Raw genomic sequence first — 18,461 nt, forward strand, 5'->3', positions numbered from 1 at the left:
GAAGTCTGTGACTAAGCCGAATCTTAATCTAAAGCTATCTATTTGCAGTGGGATCTGAATATCTGTGGTAAAGAGTCAAGGGTTTGCTATAGTCGACAAAGATCAGTAATAGAAGGCAAAGAGTCTGTAATTGGAAGTCATTGTATTATAATAAGAGATCAAACCTGCAATAAGGACAGAAATTCAGAAGCTGCTTCTGACTTTGACTAGGTAGAGACTCAACTATTGACCTTGACTTAAATAGGAGGGCTGACTTGGAGGGAATCTTTGGTCTTGTGTTGGATATCTCATTTTGAATAAATTCAATAAGAGGAGGATTGTTGGGTTTTCCCCTATTGAGAGGTTTTACCTTGCCTTGAAAGCCTAAATCTTTGTGTCTCGTACTTCTTTGTGTTCTTGGAAGAACAATTTGTGTAATTACTTGATGAAAGAGAAATATTAACTAACAAAGAAAAAAATACTTATATAGGATTTTACTTCCAACTATGATGGAATACAATGAGGACACAAAATTTGTAAATCTTAAACTTGGTTAGGCCACTGCACCTCCAAAAACCTGACTCATTAAGCCATAAAATAGAAACCTTCTGTGGAACTCCAAAAACAAATGAATTGGAATGAATTAGCAACCAGAATCAAGGGCCTTTACACTTTACATTTGACAATCTATTGCATTATGAATATTGAGGTCACAACTATTCTTTTATATTGCACTGTGTAAGAAAGGATGATCATATTTTATATATTTTGTCTAGTAAGGCTTGCACTTCGTCATTGCCAGCTCTAATCAAGGTTTCATGTTCCCATTGTAATGAACAACAGCTGCATTGTCAATCTCTCAACAGTCCACACTAGGATTATATCCTAAACCTAGCACATACGAAGACTTGTCCAAAGGATGGGACAGGCTAGAAAACGTTCAATCCAGGGGGTAGTGTTCCAAGCTTCCACAACACTCTATCCTCATTCTGACATACAATAAAAGAAAAACTTAGAAATTGAACAAAGAAAAACCCATTAAGTTTTCTAGCTAATTACTTCAGATTTACTTCAAATACTTTAAAGTAAGCATCACAGGAATTAACATAAATAAACCACACTACACACTTACCATGTTCTGCCACTTGTGATATATTCCAGTTATATCTTGTTTCTCCCATTCTTTTAGATCAAATACATTCATCCCATATGTCCAACCACAAGCATTAGGCTCAAAGTGCCCGGCTATGTGCGGATTGGAAAAATTAAGGTATTTGTCAAACCGGTGAAAGCTTTCTCCACAAGTTTCCACTGAACCATTAGTCTTTCCATGAAGATCTACTGACCACAAGGGTGTCAAATCTTTCTGCACCACAATATCATCATCCAAGAAAAGGATCTTGTCCATTTTAGGATAAAATTGTGGAAGATAGAAACGAAGATGATTTAGCATGGATAAAGATTTTGGATTGATATATTTCAAATTGGAGGAATGCGTTGAGAGTGTAGTCGAGTGATCTGCCTTGAAATAATACTCTTTCATAGCTACGGATTCAAGTTGGCGAAGCACAGGGCAATAGGACGAATTGAGCCATTTAAAATCATCTACATTTTCTACATGTATCGCAGCTTTCCCTGGGGGATTAAGTAAAAACCACATTTTCATGGCCCCAAAATTTAACTTGTCTATGATGGGTTAAAATACATGTTTCTCAGATTCCTACAAACACATGTAAATCACCTACAATGAGATCCAAATATTAAATGTAAAATGCAACAAAACTGTTGGACTTCCAAACTTTAGGGTAATTTAAATTAATAACACTTCACCTTAGCATTCATGACAGTTGAATTCACAACCATAGATGCAGCCAATACATTGTCAGAAAATAATGCATAGTGATAAAGAGTCGGATCCTCCAACTTTTCCTTTTTAGGAAATTATCACTTTCCAAGAGGAAGAAAGTAATAATCTATGGTCAATCACATGGACAGACAGTGCATGCCCTTGGGAATAGACTTTGTTGCCACCTAACTTAAAAATTTACTTTTCTTTTCCAAGGTCCTTACTTGCTCATCTGCAGACTGAAGCATGGCTTGCAACTTCTTTGTTACTTTCGCACAACCATAAAATTGTTCTCTAGCCTTGGATATGACATGACCCATAGCCTTGATCTTCTCAGCTGCACTGAAACAATCATGTCAATTACCAGTCATGAAAAAGAGAATGAAAAGCAGAAAGATTGACACACTGACTGCAACTTTAAAAGAAACAAAGGATATGAACACCAAATTCAAATGGAAGCACTTACTACTCTTGATTTAGAAGCAGCCAATGTAAAAATCTAGGGGGTAGTGTTCCAAGCTTCCACAGCACTCTATCCTCATTCTAACATACAATAAAAGAAAAACTTAGAAATCGAACAAAGAAAAACCCATTAAGTTTTCTAGCTAATTACTTCAGATTTACTTCAAATACTTTAAAGTAAGCATCACAGGAATTAACATAAATAAACCACACTACACACTTACCATGTTCTGCCACTTGTGATATATTCCAGTTATATCTTGTTTCTTCCATTCTTTGAGATCAAATACATTTATCCCATATGCCCAACCACAAGCATTAGGATCAAAGTGCCTGGCTATGTGCAGATTGGAAAATTTAAGGTATTTGTCAAAATGGCGAAATCTTTCTCCACAAGTTTCCACTGAACCATTAACCTTTCCATGAATATCTACTAACCACAAGGGCGTCAAATCTTTCTGCACCAAAATATCATCATCCCAGAAAAGAATCTTGTCTAGTTTGGGATAAACTTGTGGAAGATAGAAACGAAGACGATTTAGCATGGATAAATATTTTGGATTTATTTATTTCAAATTGGAGGAATGTGCTGAGAGTGTCTTCAAGTGATCTGCATTGAAATAATACTCTTTCATAGCTGCGGATTCAAGTTGGCGAAGCACAGGGCAATAGGAAGAATTGAGCCATTTAAAACCATCAACATTTTCTACATGTATCACAGCTTTCCTTGGGGGATTAAGTAAAAACCACATTTTCATGGCCCCAAAATTTAACTTGTCTGTGACAAGATGAAATACATGTTTCTGAGATTCCTGCAAAAACAAGTAAATCACCTACAATGAGATCCAAATATTAAATGTAAAATGCAGCAAAACTGTTGGACTTCCAAACTTTAGAGTATTTTAAATTCATAACACGTCACCTTAGCATTTATGATAGTTGAATTCACAACCATAGATGCAGCCAATACATTGTCAGAAAATAATGCATAGTGATAAAGTGTTGGATCCTCTAACTTGTCCTTTTTAGGAAATTTCACTTTTCAAGGGCAAGCAAGTAATAATCCATGGTCAATTGCATGGATAGACAGTGCAGGCCCTTGGGAACGGTCTTTGCTGCCAGCTGACTTAAAAATGTACTTTTCTTTTTCAAGGTCCTTACTTGCTCGTCTGTAGACTGAAGCATGGCTCGCAACTTCTTTGTTACTATACCACATTCATAAAATTGTTCTCTAGCCCTGGATAGGACATGACCCATAGCCTTGATCTTCTTAGGTGAACTGAAACATTCATATCAATTATCGGCCATGAAAAAGAGAATGAAAAGCAGAAAGATTGACACACAGATTACAACTTTAAAAGAAACAAAGGATATGAACACCAAATGGAAATGTAAGCACTTACTACTCTTGATTTAGAAGCAACCAATGCGAAAACTATTACCTTTGAGGTAGATCAGAATCTGCATTAGCCTCACCCAATGTATGTTGACATTCTTTAACACAAAGCATCAATTCATGGTATAAATCAAGATTATTCCTAGCTTGGGAAGTGCTTGAATACACCCTAGCCATGATCAGTTGGTCTCGCATCCATCTAACAGTGGAGTCAGAATTCTCGTTCTCATTCTCAAGCCTCCAAACGCAGTATTTTTCTAGGACAGCAGAATATACCTCCTTGGAACGTTTAATTGCTGCGTTTTCAATCTCAACTCATTTTTCTTCATCCTGTTGAATCAGCTCTATTGACATTTTCTCTCTCCTCTTTTGTCTCAATTGTTGTAAGCATTAAACTACTATAAATTAAAGCATACTATGCTAAAATCTAAGAAATATAAAATTTTTCTATTGGAGAAGTAACATTCAAAAAGGATTTTGGAAAATAATATAACAATTTGCTTTTCCATGAGAACAAAAAGTAGCGATCTAGTGCAGCAAAGAATTTACCCTCCGTGAAACTTTTGTTGGACTTTCTTCAAGCTGCAAATGGTTTCATTACAACAACCATTGTCCTAGGAGTTTGACTAAACTTACCTTACAGTAGGCTACCAACATCATAGATCAGTTAACCAGGGAAAATCAAAATTTACCATCAAGAGAATTCTCTTTGATGTCTCTATGTTCACTTCCTGTGTCATCCTCTTGAAACCTCGTAAGAAGTTCTTCATCATTGGAAGTTTTTTTTTTCTGCACCTTGTCATTCATTTTACCCCCCTCAGGATTTTCCTTGCCTTCTTCATTGAAGATCACACCATCTTGTTGTGAATGTAACTTTTCTGAGCTATCTCCAAAAGTCGTTTGCCTTTGCTTGATGTACACCGTTAGAAATAGAGAAGCACCCCTTCCAATGTCAGTTTTCACTTCCTGCTTAATACAACCCTACTCAACTAGATAGATCATGATCACATAGGTTTCCTTACATGTTCAATAGAGAAAATAACCAAAATCTTCACCAATCGTACCTCAGAGTTAGTAATATCCCTTTGGTTTACTTCAGAGGGCTTTTCTAATACCCATGAGGAAGATAAGTCATTCCATCCAACAAGTCATTCTGTCCAACAATATTTAAGTTTAGCTTTCTCGAGTCCTCTATGATAGCTGTTATGACATCAATACCCTACCCAGTAAATAAAATTTATTTTCAATTCTCTGCTCAATAGGGGAGAAATCAAATTTAAGATATCCAAATGCAGCAGGTTTCTTATACTTGCCTCCTTTGGGAAGAGAGAGTCAATGCTCTCTGTTAAACTCTGATTTCTCCAGTCATCTGCCTGTTCCTGTGAACCCCACAGATAAATAGATAAGAGTGATTTTAAACATATGGCAGAGCTCCAGTATCCTTAATAATTCCTCTCTATTTCAATCCACTTAGGTTGATTAAATTTCAGTTAAGGGACATTATTTATTTTCTGGGATTAAACTAACGTAAGTCCAAGTGCATTGCCCAGATCCTGAAAAAGAACAAAATGGCCATAGAAACGTAGAATTGATTTTCGAGATGTGGAAAGAGAATACCATTCTAACATATCCATCTCCTGAGAAGTTGTGCCCTGCTGTTTTAAATGATAAAAAATGCATAACAAGTCAGGTAGAAATAGTTGATGGAGAAGAATATCTATAAAAATACTGAAACGCTAAAAAGGGGGTTGCTTTGCTATCATGCATATGCTAAGATCGAGATTTCATTACACATCAATAATAAAATGGTGTGTATAATATCTATCGTTTGTGTTGGCCAATGTGCTCTGAACACTGTGGGAACATTATGAAAATGATATGTATAGCAGAAAGTAGCTGGTGAACAAGATTGTCGTTGTGAATTGGGTCTAGGTTGGGTGATTCAGAACTTGTTTTAGCTTGACTGATGAGAAGTGGATTTAGCTTTATGGATGGAAAGTGGGTTTGGCTTGGATAATGAGTGGAGGAGAAGAATGATTGTTACCCTTCCCACCTAGATTCAATTCCCATGAGTAAGATGTTGAACTGAACTCTTAACAAATATATTTTTATAATACCCATCCAGCTTATGCAGAATCCAGCGCACACTTAGTACCATCCTACTCAGAATGAGGAGTGCCTAGCAAATTCACCGAGCAGTTGCCCAGCGAATTTACCAGTCATATGCATTTCCCTTTATTAAAAAATGGAAAGAGCATTGTTATTTCTTGCTATTGGGATGAATGGTTTCATTATCTTTGGCAAGGGAAATTACCCTAGGGGTAGTTGGTAAAACCTTTGCTCTTGCATGAGAGAGGTACAAACTTTGAATCTTTCTCCTGGTAGGTATTGTACTGTGTTAATGCAGAGATGGAGTTCACAGCTTCACACAGATCAAATGAAAGGAAACCTATAAAGAAAACTCACAAAATGTCAGGAAAAATGCTAGAGGTGCTAAACTTTTGACAATAAGCAAGGAAAGTAAGTTTGATAACATCTACACCCTCAGATCCTACGAAAACGCTAAAAGGAAAATCAAATTCCAAAGTAGGTCCATGGGGTTTTGGTTCAATGGTTAACTAGGGGTGGTGAAGGCAAATCAAATTTTGAAGTAGGTCCATGGGGTCTTGGTTCAATGGTTAACCGGGAGTGATGATAATTCCCCGCCAAGGGTCAAATCACATAAATACATTGTTCAATGGGTTCTCAATGAAAGGGATATTTCTAAAATAGTATAAGACGACTACACTTCATTGCAAGGGAGATCTTACTTGAATATTGTAAGAAGTCTACACTTCATTGTAATACTACCAGATTAAGAAAGGGCATGCTTGCCAATAAAGATAAATTAAATAATGAACCACCCCAAAAAAAGAGACAGAAGCAACCTCACGAGGGAGGAGGGCAGGAAGAAGCTTACCAGCGAGGGAGGAGGGCAGGAAGAAGCTTACCAGCGAGGGAGGAGGGAAGGAAGAAGCTTACCAGTTGCAGATGTAGATGTAGAGTGACGAAACCTAGCTGCAAAAAAAACCAATGGCATGACCACAAAGATAACAAGGAAGCCAACCACAGCTATTCGATGATGAAAACCCCAACCTCCCCATCCTCCATTTCTACCAAGCTGGTAGCCCTGCCACCCTCCATTCCACACACCTCCTCTTTTCACAGGAATCTTTAGCTCTCAACCCTAACACCACTTTTCTCCTTCTCCTCCTCCTAAATAGATATCGAGCAATGAAACCCTTACACAATCATAATCCTCTACATCAAACCCATATCATGGTTAGCAGAAATATATGAAGTCAGCAACAACCAAAACAACACTTAGATCTCATATATACTTTAAAGCATTTGATAGAAAAATTTACCAAAGGCATTACAAAATGGATAGATCAACTGATTTCATGCAGTTTTGAGAAAGAAAGGGACACTGACATGGTAAAAACCTAGATGAAAATGGGCATAGGGGCTGGAAGTAGACAAATTTGAGGGTCTCTATCTCTGTTAGCCTTTTTGGTTAAAAAACCAAAACATATGATTAAGGGAAACACGTCATTCTGATTCAGATGCCAACATAGATGTTATTATTAATGGGGATCCTCACCAGTCTGGCTGATTGTTCATACACTACGACATAGGAAGAGGAAGAACAGGTAGGTAGCGTTGGGTATATATGACGCCCCTCAACTTACTAATTTAATTGAGTAGGTACCGACTTCGCATGCCTTACATTGAGGCATGTAAAGGTAAAGGGAATGCTAGGGGGGTAATTTGATGCAAAGCAAGGGTGAATTATGCCTCCCTGAATGCACATCATGAGACTGTGTTTAAGATTCGCGATTCTGAAGCTGCGAGAATGCTAGAGTGTAAGCACAAGAGAGAAGCTAAACATATTGTGATATAACATTTAAAATGGTGACTTGTTGATTGATTTCTCATTCAGAATGAAGAGAAAAAAATTGATTATTAGGGGAGAGAAATGATGAGTGTTCTATTGAGTAAAGGAAATACATCATTTGAGGCCATGGATAGATCTTAATGGTCTGGGATGCCAGTGTTAGTAAAACCTTACCTAAATGCCTTATGACTACCACATGGATGAGTGTTACACTTACATTATTGATGCACTAACCATAGGGAGTTGGTATAATATTCATGGTTATGGGTGCTTACAAAACTGGGTTTTCATATACCTATGAAGTGAAAGGGAAGCAGGTACCCTTTCTTCAAGATATGAGTAAGGCTATAAGCTTTAAACCACCCGACAGAGAAAATTTTTGTTAAAGAATACGTTTTACACATACTGTGTCCATTAGTATGAACTGGTTCGTAAACATAGTGTTGGATTAATGTCATAGCACTTCTAGAAGTTGTTTTGATCGTTAGAAAACATGTTCTATGTTGTCGTCTGCTTCGAATTTTGCACATGAAATAGTTGGTCCTTTAACAAGACTCGAGTGTGTCAACATGGACTACAAAAGAGATTATTAGCATTGCAAATCCTCTTCTCAGATCAGTATATCAATTTTAAATTTAGCAGAAATTGGCAATAAAACATATGATGTTCTAGAAGCTAAAAGATAGACAACACAGGAATTTACAACTTCTTACCTCTATTGTTGTCATGTTTAGCTTGCCCCGCCCGAATGGTATCAAAGTTAAGGTGAGGGCAAGGTATCAGAGCTAAGGTGAGGGCAAGCCCAAGCAAGGAAGAAAGAAACCACAAGAAGTTTTCTGACAACACTGGCCTCCTTCCTCTTCAAAGATCAGTCATCATGAAGCACTGAAACTCCTACTGCAAAATTCTAGGTTGCAGATCCTAGAAAGGAAATGAGATCAAGGCCTCATCAATCAAGCATCTCTAGGATAGATCTCTCTGTCAAATTGTTGGTCAAATGGTCTATATCTAAGGCCTTTTGTCATGACTACATCCAAGAAGCTTTGGTTAGTTTAGGGTAAAATCTTCTATTATGAAATCACCCTTGAATTGAATTTGGTTTGGAGATAGTGTCTCACTTGGAATTCCTTCTCTGTTGCAGGTTTATATAAAATCATATCTGAAGCTATAAAGTTCCTAGCATCTAAGCTAATATATATAATATTATTCTTGAGCTCATTGACATGCCTTCGGCCTTGTATTAGGGCTTTGTCTATCTCACATAGAAGTATAAAAGGCTACAAAAGGTGAAGTATCCTCGGCCCTTGGACATCATGTTGGAAATAATACTGAGAGGGGGGGTGAATCAGTATTATCTAGCAATTTAACAAATCTTCCTTATTTGATCTTTTGAATTATTCTTGCATATCAGTACCATAAAATAATGAGCATGAACAAAGAAAATAGACAGTCACACCAAAGAACACAAGATGTAAGGTGGAAACCCAATGTGGGAGAAAACCACCTGCTGCAATATGTCTCTATCTTCTTTCAAGAAATTCTTTTTACAATGATTTTGTACTGGTGCAGTCCTTTACCAGTACGCAGGCTGCAACCTGCATAGAGCTACAACTCACTCTCGTTTTCCAGTCTCTCCTGGAAGGGAGCTACAACCCCCTACTTCTTTTCATGAAGAATCAAATGATCAACAAGTATACAACAGATACAGTTCACTACAGATATCAGATCAGTAATCACAGAAACAACCCAGAACACCTTATGAACAGAAATATACAGTCAACAGATCATCTTAAGACAGGGACGCATATTTTCTTTCTGTGGCCTGCGACTGGACGCAGTCTACCTTCTGCTGCTCTGCGTGCAGACGCACTGTTCCTTTAAGCTTCGCTACGTACCGGCGCACCCAGCAACACTATTGCGCCGCGTCTTTCGCTTCAGAGACGCACCCAATAACACAGTCGCGCCGCATCCTTTGCCTCAGAGACGCACCTGAGCCTTTACTGTACTGTGTCCCGGCGCACTTGCCCTTCACTGAACCTGCGTCCCTTCAGATATAAAAGATATGAGGACTTCAGAACCAACCCAAACACTCAGATCCACAGATCTGATCATGCGCCATAGAGATCACAGTCCATTAGAAGATTCGCCCTCATAGATCTGGACTAGATCTCACCAAAAGATATTCAACCAAGATGATGCTAAATCCAAATGAACTCCTTTGCTTTATATAGGCAAGCTCCTCCCCAAAACATGGAACAATACCACGAGCCGACACCATAGAAACACAAAACCGTCGGCTAGATACCACACAAGAAACCCCCACGTGCTTTTCTCTGTCTTGAAATGTGTGCACTGGGTGGACGCACCCCCTGAACGGCTGGCCTGCGTCCCTGGATGCGGGTTCTGCATGGTATACCTGCGGGGACGCACTTGCTGAACAGATTTCCTGCGTCCTTCTTAAAAATAGAGAGCTGATCATCAAGAATAGTGATCTACCACCTGAATGGGTTGCCATCAAGGACAACACCTGAATCATAATGCCAACAATCTCCCCCTTTGGACTTGATGGCAACCACATAATCTTGCACTTCATTCTCCCCCTTTGACATCAAGGGCAAAGGGTATGCTCCCCCTATGCTCATGCTTCTCCAGATCTGTAACAAATAACCAGAAATCCATCATGAAGGAGATAGAGACATATTGCAGCTATTTCCAAGATCTCCTTCTCCATAATGCCAACAATGCATTATGTGCTCCCCCTGAGCCTATACCACCAATAGGAAGATGATCAACAATAAGATGATGCATCAACAACCCCCAGCTTTTGCCTGAGGTATTCAAAAGTGTCCCTGGGCAACGGTTTGGTGAAAATATCAGCAACTTGTTCCTTAGAAGGAACATACTCCAACTTGACCTTCTGTTCAAGTACTTGTTCCCGGAGAAAATGGTACTTGATTGGTATGTGCTTGGTTTTTGAATGCATAACCGGATTCTTTGAGATGCTGATTGCACTTGTGTTGTCACATAAGATAGGAATAGGAGGTGTACAAGTGATTTGATAATCCTGCAAAGTCTGCATCATCCAAAGAAGTTGGGTGCAACAAGATGCAGCAGCAAGATATTCCGCTTCAGCTGTAGACAAGGCAATTGAACTCTGTTTCTTGCTGAACCAAGATACCAGTCTAGAGCCCATAAATAATGCACCGCCACTTGTGCTTTTCCTGTCATCCACGCTTCCGGCCCAATCTGCATCTGTATAAGCATGAAGAGTGAGATCTGTATCTCTAGGATACCATAAGCCATAATTTTGAGTCCCTTGAAGATATTTGAAAATTCTCTTCACTGCTTGAAGATGAGTCTCTTTTGGATTTGCCTGAAATCTTCCAACTATTCCAACTGCATGCATGATGTCTGGTCGGGTACCTGTCAAATATAGTAAACTTCCAATCATAGATCTGTAGGTTGGTTGATGTACTGCTGCAGATTCATCATTTGCACTGAGACTACATCCTGTGACCATGGGTGTACATACTGGTTTTGCATCTTCCATGCCATATTTCTTCAAAATCTGCTTGAGATACTTGGTTTGAGATAAGAGGATTCCTCCTTCCTTTTGTTGGATTTGCAAACCAAGGAAGTATGTCAGTTCTCCTAGCAAGGACATTTCAAATTCTTTCTGCATGACCGAGGCAAAGCTTTGACTCATAGCTTCTTCATTGCTGCCAAAAATAATGTCATCTACATACACAACAAGTATTAGTAATTTGTCATTTTCAACTTTTATATATAGATTGCTATCTGCTGAACCTTTTGAAAAACCTTGTTGATGAAGATATTTGTCCAACCGGTAGTACCAAGCCCTTGGAGCTTGTTTGAGACCATAGAGAGCCTTTTTTAATCGGCATACAAGATTTGGATCATTTCCAAGAATGAACCCATCTGGCTGTTCAATGTACACTTCTTCATCCAAGTCTCCATTCAGAAAGGCTGATTTCACATCCATTTGAAATACTTTGAAGTTCTGAAAACTTGAGAGAGCAAGAAACATTCGGATGGCCTCAAGTCTTGCAACAGGAGCAAAAGTTTCTTCAAAGTCTATTCCTTCTTGCTGCGCATACCCTTTACAAACAAGTCTGGCTTTGTTTCTAATTACTTCTCCATTTTCATTCATTTTATTTTTGAAGACCCATTTTGTTCCGATAACATTCTTATCCTTTGGTCTAGGAACCAGCTCCCAAGTGTTGTTCTTTTCGATTTGCTCAAGTTCTTCATCCATTGCTTTCACCCAACATTCATCTTTGCATGCCTCTTTCACATTTTGTGTTTCAGTAGAGGAGAGTAGTGCCAAATAGCTTGAAGCTTCTGCAACTGTTCTTCTAGTTTGTATACCTGCTTCTTTCTGTCCCATGATCTGAGATTCTGGATGGTTCTTTTGAACATATCTGGATGGAGTCTTTTCTTCTATTCTTGCTCGTTCTTCTGCTTCTTCGTGAGGTTCTTCTTGAGATTCTTCTTGCGGTTCTTCTTCTTCATCATTCTGTCTTTGAGGGTAGCTTTCTTCTTCTTCGATGTCTTCACGATGTATTTGCCTAGGAATGTATCCCTTCTCATCAACCACTACATCAATGCTGTCGACAATTCTGCCAAGTCTTTTATTGTAGCATTTGTATGCTTTGCTATGTGGAGAGTAGCCAAGAAGAATGCCTTCATCTGCTCTAGGATCAAGTTTGCCAAGTTGCTCCTCAGTATTCTTGATATAGCATTTGCTCCCAAAGATTTTGAAGTGCTTTACCGAAGGAGTTTTACCACTCCAGAGCTCATGAGGAGTTTGAGTGCTGTTCACCCGGACATTTGTCTTGTTGAGAATAATAACCACCGCATGTGCAGCTTCACCCCAGAAGGTTGCAGGAGTTCCTGATTCATCAAGCATAGCACGAGCCATTTGTTGGATTGTTCTATTCATTCTTTCAACTACTCCATTTTGCTGAGGAGTTCTAGCTGTAGAAAATTCTCTCCTTATCCCATGTTCATCACAGAAATCGAAAAATTCATTTGAAGTAAATTCCCCACCTCTGTCGGATCTGAGGCACTTAATTTTGTGACCTGATTCATTTTCAACCAAGGCTTTGAAGGATTTGAATTTTTCGAATGCTTCATCTTTGTGCTTCATAAGTCCTAACCAAACAAACCTGGAGAAATCGTCAATAAATAATATCAAGTATTCCTCTCCTCTAGGTGTTCTTTTTCTGAATGGTCCACATACATCTGTATGTACTAGCTCAAGAGGCATGCTGGCTGATCCTTCTTTCTCTGGAAAGTTAGTTCTGGTTTGTTTTCCAAACTGACATGATCTGCATATGGTGTTGTCAGGAATTTTGATATCTGGAAGATCGCGAACTGCCTGATATTTGCAAGCTTTCCTTATTTGTGAGAAGCTTAGATGTCCCAACCTTCGATGCCATAACCAGTGCTCTTCATCCTTGCTTAGATAGCATTGTTGTTGTCCTTCATCAAATATGTATAGATTATTTGGAGTTCTTTTTCCTTTGAGAACTGTTTTACCTGTATCAAGATCACGAGCAAGACATCCATTTGATCTGAATATAACCTCGGTTCTTTGATCACACATCTGGCTGACACTTAGTAGATTATGCTTCAATCCATCAACAAACAAAACATTTCCAGCCTTAACATCTTCTTTTAAAGGAGCAATACCTTTTCCTTTTATAGTTGCAGGAGTATCATTTCCAAAAGAGACTTTCTTTCCCTTTTCTAAACTAGAATAAGACTCAAGTTTTTCTTTATCACCTGTCATATGCTTCGAACATCCACTGTCAATGTACCATAGATTTTCTTGTCCTTCTGCATAAAATGCTATCCCACATCTTTCTGTTTGAGGTTCCTTTATTCTCCATGTTTTGGTGCCTGAGGCTTGTTCCTTTTTCTGCTCTTGTACCTTTCTTTCCGGAAACCTGCTTCTGCATTCAAAGTCTTCATGTCCAAAATTATTGCAAATAGAACATTCAACTTCATTTTCAAGAGCTGAAAAGTTGTTATAGGTCCTTTTTGTAATCCCTGTCATACTTCTTTGTTTTTGAGCTTCCCTAGTCATGATTTTTTTATACGCAACACATTGAGCTGCTTTGTGACCAAAGTTATGGCAAGAAAAGCATTGTCCATTGAAGAAGCTTCTGCGATTATTGAATCTACCAGCCAACTGATTGTAATTTCTATTTTCATCTATTCTTGAACCAAATTGAGAAGATTTTACCTGTGGCTGGTTGTGGCTTTTGTTCACCCTTAAGCTGGATTGCCCCTGATAGTTTCTGTTTGACATTTGTCCCTGCTTTACCTGATGATCTTCCTTGTGCTCTTGCTCATTTCTTCTTGCTGCATCAAGATAACTCTTTGAAGTGGATGCTTGAGAAGTTTCTCTATTATAGCCCAGACCTGTCTTATTTAGTGGAGACCGCTGCACACTGATAATCTCATCCAAAGTTTCAGATCCTTTGACAAACTTGAGATTAATAGTTTTTGTTTTCTCAATTTCTTTTCTAAGACCAACAATTTCACCTTCTAATTTTTCAAGATGTTTTTCCTTTTCATCAATTTGAAATTGTAGAGTATCAATAATCATGTTCTTTTCTTCTATACATCTCTTGAGTCTAGTAATTTCATCATAAAGGTTATCCACATCTACAGCATCCTCATAATCATCATCTTCAAATGCCATTAACAACCTATATTTATTACCTTGTTCATCTTCATCACTGTTTGATAAGCCATCACTATCTTCATGGGTGTAGTAGCTTTTCTTATTTGCACTTTGTTTCTTGTTCCATCTAACTGGTTCCTTTCCTTTATCCTTATAAGAACATTTTGCAGCATAATGACCTACTCTTCCACAAGCAAAGCATTTGAAAGGTAGCTTACCTCTGAACCTTCCAGAACCCCTTTGAAGATTTTTGACAAAATTTGATTCTTCTTCCTCTTCTTCTGGATCATGGCTTGCTTCATAGTGATCTTCTTTGCCTGATGCTTTAAAAGCAGCCTCCCTTCTGTCTGATGGTCCTCCCTTTCTCATTTCATAAGCAGTTAGAATTCCATGTAGCTGAGACATAGTGAGAACACGAAGATTTTCTTTTTCTTCTATTGCAGATACTTTAGATTCAAACTTGGGGGATAATGATCTTAGAATCTTTTGAACTACTATAGACTCCTTTATTTCTTCACCCAAATTTTTCATACAATTTACAATCTCATCTACCCGAAGAAAATAATTAGCCACACTTTCATCATTATACATCTTGAGAGTCTCATATTGAATCCTGAGAGTTTGAAGTTTAGCTTGTTTTACCTGTTCATCTCCTTCATAGCTTGTGATCATTTTGTCCCATATTTATTTTGCTGATTTGAAGTGCATTACCTTCATGAATTCTGTTTGGGATATACTTCCTAATAGAGTACTGACTGCTTTTGCATTTGTTTCATACTTCTTTTTCTCAGCTGGATCTGTAGGAGTAGCTGAAGGAAAAGCATAGCCTGTTTCTACAATGTCCCAAACTTCAGTACCAAGAGATTGAAGATATGCAGTAACTCTTACCTTCCAATAATTGAAGTTTGTCCCATCAAAAACCGGTGGCCTGATTGATGCTTCTCTCTCGTAGTTGCTCATGATGAACGATCTACCTTCAAGCGATCAAGCTTTTCTGAAGGACCTGCTCTGATACCAATTGTTGGAAATAATACTGAGAGGGGGGGGTGAATCAGTATTATCTAGCAATTTAACAAATCTTCCTTATTTGATCTTTTGAATTATTCTTGCATATCAGTACCATAAAATAATGAGCATGAACAAAGAAAATAGACAGTCACACCAAAGAACACAAGATGTAAGGTGGAAACCCAATGTGGGAGAAAACCACCTGCTGCAATATGTCTCTATCTTCTTTCAAGAAATTCTTTTTACAATGATTTTGTACTGGTGCAGTCCTTTACCAGTACGCAGGCTGCAACCTGCAGAGAGCTACAACTCTCTCTCGTTTTCCAGTCTCTCCTGGAAGGGAGCTACAACCCCCTACTTCTTTTCATGAAGAATCAAATGATCAACAAGTATACAACAGATACAGTTCACTACAGATATCAGATCAGTAATCACAGAAACAACCCAGAACACCTTATGAACAGAAATATACAGTCAACAGATCATCTTAAGACAGGGACGCATATTTTCTTTCTGTGGCCTGCGACTGGACGCAGTCTACCTTCTGCTGCTCTGCGTGCAGACGCACTGTTCCTTTAAGCTTCGCTGCGTACCGGCGCACCCAGCAACACTATCGCGCCGCGTCTTTCGCTTCAGAGACGCACCCAATAACACAGTCGCGCCGCGTCCTTTGCCTCAGAGACGCACCTGAGCCTTTACTGTACTGCGTCCCGGCGCACTTGCCCTTCACTGAACCTGCGTCCCTTCAGATATAAAAGATATGAGGACTTCAGAACCAACCCAAACACTCAGATCCACAGATCTGATCATGCGCCATAGAGATCACAGTCCATTAGAAGATTCGCCCTCATAGATCTGGACTAGATCTCACCAAAAGATATTCAACCAAGATGATGCTCAATCCAAATGAACTCCTTTGCTTTATATAGGCAAGCTCCTCCCCAAAACATGGAACAATACCACGAGCCGACACCATAGAAACACAAAACCGTCGGCTAGATACCACACAAGAAACCCCCACGTGCTTTTCTCTGTCTTGAAATGTGTGCACTGGGTGGACGCACCCCCTGAACGGCTGGCCTGCGTCCCTGGACGCGGGTTCTGCATGGTATACCTGCGGGGACGCACTTGCTGAACAGATTTCCTGCGTCCTTCTTAAAAATAGAGAGCTGGTCATCAAGAATAGTGATCTACCACCTGAATGGGTTGCCATCAAGGACAACACCTGAATCATAATGCCAACACATCAATCAAGAGGGTTTGAAAAATAGTGTTCATGGTTTTCCATTGGGTAGATGCTTATTGAAGGTAAAGGATCAACCTTTGTGCGTCTCTGAGATTCTGGTATCAAAGGAAAGGGGGTTCATGACAAATAAATATCATTTGAAGGATCTTGAAATACGAAACACAATGTTCTAAAATCTCATTTAAATAGGTATGACTTTTATTGGTTTCTAAGCTAAATGCCTCTCAACATTTCTTCTCATATCAACTCATTGAGGCAATCAGGACAGACACGTGGGTTTAGCCTAGAGCCATCACTTTTTATATGATTTTTACATCTTGGGTTTAAAAAACCTTTATATACTCTAGTTAGTAATTTCTAGTACCCATGCTCGGTGCATGTTGCACATTATTTTTCATAGCTGCCAAATTTGCATTCCATCAGTTAAAGCTAGGATAGAATCAGTCTTAGTCAAAGAAGTCTATTTTATTTGATGGATTCAAACTGAATTTAATTTACTATGGTTTTTCCTTTCCTTTAATTTGCTCTGGTTTCAATAACCATCAAATCTTCCAAAGACAGAAATTCGATAATAGAACTGGAGTCGGATAGAGACTTACCGTTGCGAGAAATGGATACAGTAGAAAGTTCTTTCCCAAAGCTTGGCAGGTTGACGGGCTCCATTTGTTTTTTTTCCCTCTTCCCCAGATTTATCAATGGCCTTTGCTGTAGCAACCTCTGAGGGGTTTTTGTTGCCTGTGCTAGGGAAAATGTATGATTTTGAAGGGGATGTCCAACAACCAAAGCTTTTTCATCAGTTACTCGAGTCCATAATTTCTAGAATACGTTTATCAACTTCTTTCATTGCCTTGGAGGAGAAGGCGACAACCTATAGAGAGAGAGGGGCATTTCTTGGGTGACGGTGGAAAGGAAAATCCCTGTTTGAACCTGTTGAAGCCCCGAAAATCGCGTCGACAACAAGGGGGATACCCTCCCGGTCCGGACCTTGGTTGGTAGCTCCTTATCCGTTTGATATAGAGGGTCCGACTGGGGATAATGGGACCAGTTTCCCAATCTATGAGTGTGTGTGTGTAGAATTTGATGTTGCTGGTCTAACAGTTCCTATCTAAGATATTCTAATTCAATATTTAATCTAATTCTATGCTATTGTAATCTAAGAAACAGTAACATATAAGTCTATACTAACTCGGGATGTAATTCTTCTATTATGTGATCTAGAGAGATTTCAAATAACAACTGGTAATAAAGATCATTCAACGATTATAAGAAATGAAATCAGTAGAGATGAACCACTTCGCATAAAAAGTTATACAAAACAGTTGTGAAAAGCATATCGCATAATGAGCTATTCATATATTAAGCATAAATAAATAGTTACCACTGTACAAAAGTGCCAAATGATAACTCAGGAATTCATGCAGTAATACATAAACAACTAAAAACTGTATATCACTTTAACATATAAGCAGAAATGGTCAAGAGATAAAAGAACCATTTATGACTAGTCCTACTCATAAGCTTCAAGCGACAATGATTTATCTCTCCTTGCTCTAACATCCTCTAAGAGTACAAAAGTGCAACATCAGTAGCAGATATCAAATGCAAACATCAACAAATCTTGATCCATTCATTCACCAAAACCTCCTATGAGGGTGCAAAAGTGCATGTTCTGAGGACAAGTTTTTGATAAATTTCTGGACTCTTCTCTAAACGCATGAGAAGGGTTTAAATACTACTAACTAAATAACTTAATTACACAGATTCAGGATACGGTTTAAATGACCGCCCTGTTTCTAAGCAAAACTATTTCTAAAAATTGAATCTAATATCTAACTATTTCTGCATTTGCTCCTTAATGTTGCAAGCATTCAG

The 18,461-nt window shown here is 38.6% G+C and overlaps 1 pseudogene; it reads right to left on the minus strand.

Moving 5' to 3' along the window:
- Positions 1-703: 703 nt before the first annotated feature.
- Positions 704-4,037, minus strand: LOC149212970 (polygalacturonate 4-alpha-galacturonosyltransferase-like; annotated as a pseudogene).
- Between the last annotated feature and the right edge of the window lie 14,424 nt (positions 4,038-18,461).

This window comes from Pinus tabuliformis, chromosome 1_1, assembly GCF_031772625.1.
Source record: "Pinus tabuliformis cultivar Carrire ecotype Pingquan chromosome 1_1, CPIR1, whole genome shotgun sequence".
In the NCBI taxonomy this organism is placed as follows: domain Eukaryota; kingdom Viridiplantae; phylum Streptophyta; class Pinopsida; order Pinales; family Pinaceae; genus Pinus; species Pinus tabuliformis.